This window comes from Sciurus carolinensis, unplaced genomic scaffold (assembly GCF_902686445.1).
Source record: "Sciurus carolinensis unplaced genomic scaffold, mSciCar1.2, whole genome shotgun sequence".
Taxonomy (NCBI): Eukaryota; Metazoa; Chordata; class Mammalia; order Rodentia; family Sciuridae; genus Sciurus; species Sciurus carolinensis.
Window position 1 is genome coordinate 707,160 of NW_025920150.1, and position 6,460 is coordinate 713,619.

Genomic DNA, 6,460 nt, shown 5'->3' on the forward strand with positions numbered 1-6,460 from the left:
CAATATGCAGAAAACTCAGATGAAAGAAATTTGAGTAGGGGTTAAAGTCAATAAATGTCCCTTGAAACCAAAGATCCTAAATGAGGTCTAATGCTTGAGAAGAAAGATGAATGGGGAGTGAATATAATAAATTTAATTCATCTCTGAGTGCTGTTAGGAAAATGTGAAAGGGTGTTAGAGAAAAGAACATTAGGAATTTAGGGTGTGTGGCTCAGCAGCTTCCTCAGGAATGGCAAGAAGGTAGGTAATGTGGAGTTGGGTGGGGCCTGTAGAAACAGAGTGCTAAGAGGCAGTGTCAAGAACAAGCTTCAAGTTGCTTGGATGGATTCAGGAGGGGTGGTCTTCTAACTTGGCTGCAGTGGGAGTGGTTAAAATTACCTTGAAGGGGCCTGTCCATTTTTCTTTTAAGGTGGCTACAGGTTGGGAAGGGAAGAGGTAAACTAAATCTCCTATGGGAATAGGAGAGGCCCCTGAAGATTGGGACTGGGGAAGATGAATGTGGACATACTTCCAGAGGGCAGCCCTGAGGTGAACTAGGAGGGGTTTCAGAACATTAGGAGGAAATCTAGGTAATTGAGTTGAATGGTGGGTGGGGGAGGGGGTCACCCATAAAGAAGTTCAAAGGGGCTGAGCATAAGGGTTTTTTGGGGTAGTGCTTAGATCCAGAGGAGGGTCAAAAGGAGGAGCTTAATCCAATCTAAGTGAGTATCTATAGATAATTTTGTAAAACTTGCCTTCAGAGTTCTATTTGTCCTCTCAACTTTTCCTGAAGATTGTGGATGGTAGGAAATGTGGAAGTTCCACTTTATATTTAAAATTTTAGCCAATTCCTGGGTAACAGATGAAGTAAACTTGGGACCATTATCAGACTGGAGGGAGGCAGGCAAGCCAAAGTATGGAATTATTTCCTGGGAAGGTAAGGCTGCAACTGTAGAGGCCCTTATTGTTAGTTGGAAATATTTCAATCCATCCAGTGAAGGTGTCTACCAAGACTAGAAGATATTTTGTCCTTCAGACAGAAGGCATGTGGGTGAAGTTATGTCACCAGTTCGTGGTTGGAAGAACTCCTCTAGCCTGATGTGTAGGAAATGGTGATGGTCTCACATTAAAGTTGGAGTTAGCCTTGAGACCAGATGTGAATGATCAGAAAAATTGTTGGTTTGTCCCAACAGGTGGGGGTGGACTGAGGTGCTGTGTATGGTTCAGCAGGTATAGGAAATGGCAATGGAAGTCAGGAAGTAAACAGGAATTCTAATGCAGGGGTCAAGGACAGGGTGGAGGTGGACCAAAGTCAGGAGCAAATCCCGGGGAAGATACAGGCACTGGGGTTCCTGGAGGATCTTCAACTCCCCCTTCATCCAGCATTTGATTTCCCACCAGGTCATTCTGGCTTTGTACTTGAGGGGTTGAAGTGACTTAGGTTGTCCCACGAAATGTCCCTGTCTCCTTTTGCTGTTAGTCAGGGGGAGCCTCTGGGCTGTTGCTGAGAGCTGCTGGTCCTCAGCGAGGATTATGAAATGAATATCACCATCCCACTTTCAGCAAGGAGCCTGTTGCTCATCGGGTGCCTCTGCAGCACAGCAGCATGGTGAGGGCAGGACTGGGCCTGCAGCAGCCCAGGCCAAGCTCCTGCCAGGTGCTGGGTAGTTGGCTGAAAGATGTACAAGATGTGCTCTTCTGACATGATGCTCCTGGAGGGATCTTGGGGACAGTGGCATGCTGGCCTGGCCTTTGAGCATCCATGTGGGGCATTGCTTGGCCTTTCTCAGCTTACAGCACACAAACCTGCACTGAGGGTGTGGTGCACAACAAACCTGGCCTATAGCCTCAGGGAGAGTTCAGATCAAAACAGCTTTGTTTAAACACATACTTCCTCTGAACATCATTTATTTCATGTGTTCTCTTTGGAATTAGAATCCAAAAATTGAAGTTTTTAGGTTTTTTAGAAAGATTTTTTTTTCTGCTGAGTCTTAAGGACCCAACCAGAACAATTGTAGAGGAAGAAAAGTTTATTTGAGGGCTCACAGTTTCAGAGGTCTTAATCCATAAAAGGTTGACTCTGTTCCTTGGGGCTTAAGGTGAGGCAGAGCATCACAGAAGTAGTGTGGCAGAAGGAAGCAGCTCACATGATGATCAGAGAGCAGAAAGAGATCTCTACTTGCCAGATACAAACATATACCCCAAAGTCATGCCCCAATTTCCACATCCTTCTGTCACAGCCTACCACTTCAGTTACCACTCAGTTAATCCCTATCAGGAGAATAATTCAGTGCTTAGGTTAAGACTCTCACAACCCCATCATTTTTCCTCTGAACCTTCTTGCATTGTCTCACACCTGAGCTTTTGGGGAACAACTCACATCCAAACCATAACATTGGCTTTCCATTTTTTAGTTTGATATTTTGATTGAAGATGAATAATTGAATTATCTTTGAATCTGTTAAATCAGGAATTTGTGCTATTACACTCTCAAAGAGAGTTCCCAGGAGGGGAGTATCAGTTTGTTCAGCATTACATCCCTGTGCCTCACATACCCTTGATACACAGCAGGTCTTTATTGAGTATTCATCAGTGGTAGGAAGGTGTTGCTGGAGCCTCAGAGTTTTAGAGTCAGGAAAGTTTCAGTGGGGAACAGCCTCTACCTTTGCAGGGTAGAGAGTCTCATTTTCTTCCCCCTTCCTACTTGGTTAACATCTGATCCAGGACAGAATGGGGATAGTCAGTATGACACAGGAACTAAATGACTGGAACTGCAAGCTGAGTGAGAGACCCTCAGAAGTGTCAGGTGTTGTGCAGGGTTAGGCTAGCCAAGAGCTTGCAGATGAACTCCAGGGGGCTGGAAACTGAGGCTGTAGGTAAAACAGTGGAAGTAGAAGCAGGTGAGGAATGCCAGTCTCTCACCCTCCAGGGGCCCATTACACTTTCCTGTTTTATACACACATGACAGACTTCACAACCCAAGATCAGTGGTTATCCCTATTTGGAAAGAAAGATTTAGAATAGGGGTGGGGATGGATGGTAAGAAAGTTGCCTGAGATGGGGAGCCTGTGCTTACAGCAGGGGACACTCTCCAAGTGTACAGAGGGTACCATTGTGAGAGGTAGTGGAGCTACAGGGCACATTCTGGGGAGAAGAGACTCAGTCCTGTGTCTTCTTGGCCTGTCTGGGACATGGGTAGAATTGGGGATAAACTAAGTCAGGCCTGAACTTCACCATAAGTTTTGAAGGCTGCAGATAGGGGACAAAGAGGTCCCACTGGTCTGTGCTTAGTTTATGAACAAGTCATGTGACAGAAGTGAATGAAGTTTCTCAACTGCCTGTCATGGAGTCACTATGTGAGGATATACTGAGAGTTGATTCTTTTGAACTATTTGTGGGAAAAGTAGGTGTGACTCACTGGATAAAACACTTGAAAAATGAAGACCACAAGGCATTTTGTTGTTTGTGCCTCTGAACTCTCAGGAAATCCTCAGTCCCCTCCTCTTCATGTGGAATAGAAATTCCAGCTCCCAGCACATTTGGGCTCGGGGCAGATGTTCTGAAGTTCCCTTGTGTGCTGAGATGAAGAATGGCAAAGAATAAAGGCAAAATTCTCAACCTCAAAACCTGTTATTTTAGAATGTTTTATTGTGTGACAGTAGAGTCCACTCAAAGTGACCAGGGTGGGATGGACTGCAGGGGAAGACTCCACAGAGGAGAGGCATTGTATGGAGCTCAGTCTTCTCAGCTCCAGATAAGTATGTTACTTACCTGGCCATAAGTCCCAGGAGGGGAGTATCAGTTTGTTCAGAATTACATCCCTGTGCCTCACATACCCTTGGTACACAGCAGGTGTTTATTGAGTATTCATCAGTGGTAGGAAGGTGTTGCTGGAGCCTCAGAGTTTTAGAGTTAGGAAAGTTTCAGTGGGGAACAAGTCAGCAGGCGGTGCTGACAGAGGCATCTCAGTTTCAGATCCTGGAACTGTGAAGGACCTTTGAAGATTCATTTAAGCCTCTCTCCTTCCCTCTCTGCATGGAAAAGTTGAGGAAATAGCCAGCAAGATGTAGAATCTTGTCAAGTGATGGCCAAGAGATTGCTGATGGGGAAGAGTCCTGGCCTGCAGTGCAATCCATGCTCAGTGTATGTGAATTTACATGCTCTGTTTCAGTCCCCACCTTACATCTGTTTCTGAAATGTGCAGACAGGAGACTTGTATGAGGTCCCACATATTTGTTTCAGGGCCGTTTCTGTGCATCTGCCCTTGTGAGAGTCAGTGGTGGCAGCTGCATGGGGATGGTATGCGCCATGGATTTGAATGAGATATCAGAATCTCATTTAGCCCATTTCATTGCATCTACAGGACTGTAATTAAGGTATCTCAAAAGGGTCATCTTTCATCCTTGTATTCGAAGCTGATAGAGAAGGTGACAGAGCTTCTTGGAGTCCTTTATCAACTTTCGATAAAAAACACTCTATTGAGACCGTGGGCTTGCCAGGAAGGACACTGTGAGGAACTGTTCCTTCTGCTGGCTGGCGTGGCATGGCTGGCTCACTCTGAACCTTTCTCAGGAGGGCATAAAAGGGCAGGTGTGAGTTTTTGCCTCAGACTGAAGGGAAAAGTGTTTGGCCATTTCAAGGGCAAAATCAAGGGCATCATGGCAAGTGGTTCCAGTAGTGAACACATCTGGGGTTCCTGGGATGAACCTGGTCAGTATACAGCAGAAAGAGAAATGGAGCCTGGGCACTGTGTTTTAGCTCTACATCCTCTTTGATCTTGGCCTGAGGGGGCCACCCCAGGTAGGCTCTGTCTCTTTCTGACTGAAGAGTCATTGGTTACTGTACATTTTCAAACCTGTTTCCTTTTCTGTAAAATAAAGACACTCATGTTACTCACTGGCTGGGATTGTTACAATATGATATGGGGTGACAGGTGGGAGGAGCTGGACCTCCACATGCTGTCCCAAGGTTAAATGGGAGGCCCTATTAACTACCAAAGGAGTCATGGCTATTGCTTTTAAACAGTTTGATACTCTCTGACTCACAGGATCTAGCTGTTTGGAGAAATGGGTTACTGGACTTGGATGGGTCCCCACTTTTGGGGTTTAGACCCCTAAAGTTAAACCCAGTCTTTTGCATATGACTTTTCTTGTACCCATAAGATGACACAATTGTCTTTGGGTATACTTTCCTCTTGGACATTCCAGACTAAGTAGATAGTGCAGTGCATTCCTACTGTTAAGGTCAGTCAAGGCTCCTCAGGTGTTACTTTTTAGAATCTTGAATTATATGTGAATTGGTTTTAATTCTTAGTAATTTGAATGAACACCCAGGAAGAAGGTCAACATTTTTACTTTTTCACATATAAATTTTTTGCTGTTTTTTACATACAATTTATAAAAACACATTTAAGAGACCCAAATATATTGTCTTTTATAGATCTTAAGCCAAGAATATTTGAATTTATGATTAGCAATGGATGTTTCAATATTTTAACTTACAAAATGGGCTGTGGACTGTGGGGCCAGGGTTTCAGCAAGTGGTGGGGCTGCCAGGCATGAAGGGGCCATGCCACTGGGCCTCAGGCTCTGACTTTGCTCTGCTCCCCAGTGTAACCCCAATCACCACAAGAATGGGGAACCTGGCTGCCATGGTGTGATGCTGTCTCCTGCAGAAGAGGTCGGTGCTGACCCTGGTCTTCAGGCTCTGACTAGTTTAAGTCCTCAGCAGCTCTTGAAGCAGGAAAAGAGGGCAGTGAGAGGTCAGAATCTCCTCCAGCCTCAAGACCAAGATCAATCCATTCCATGGAAAGTGCAATTTAACTTGGGCAATAGCAGCCAGCCAAGAATTCAGTGCCAGCACTCCTTTCAAGGGAAGCACCTCATCATGGATGACTGAGGGTATGTCTGTGAAAGGAAGAATATACTGACCAATGACTGCTGTGATGTCAAGCATCCCCAGCACAAAGCAGTACTGCTGCAATAGCTGCCTGGTTAATGGCTGCTGCAGCACCTGCAGTACTGCATGTCCTGGGTCAGCAATCCAACAAGCAACTCCTCCTGGAGTCCTTCCTCAACAGGGCAGCTGTGGAACTCCAGAGCCTCTTTATGGCTGTGGAAGATCACTTCCAATTGTGCTTGGCTAAGTGCAGGACCTCTTCCCAGAATGTGCAGCATGAGAACCCCTACCAGGACCCTATAACCAAGTTCTGCTAGGGAGAGACCCCTCTCAATCACTTCCCCATGTGATGGCACTCTGTAGCCCAGGCACTGAGACAGTGCCAGAGAATGCACTGCACAGAGTCAGACTTAAGTGTCCAGGCCAATCCAGTGCAAGGAGACAAGGTGGTGTGGTGATACTCTGACTGTGACCACTCCCTGTGCTGTCCACTGGCTTTACCACCTGGGCTGCACCTGGTATAGCTCTTCTATAAAGCAGACTGGAACCTCTGGCTGGGCCAGAGGAAAGAACTGCAAGCTGA

The 6,460-nt window shown here is 45.9% G+C and overlaps 1 pseudogene; it reads left to right on the forward strand.

Moving 5' to 3' along the window:
- The first annotated feature begins 5,611 nt into the window (after positions 1–5,611).
- LOC124974476 (SREBP regulating gene protein-like) lies at positions 5,612–6,227 on the forward strand (annotated as a pseudogene).
- Positions 6,228–6,460: the final 233 nt, after the last annotated feature.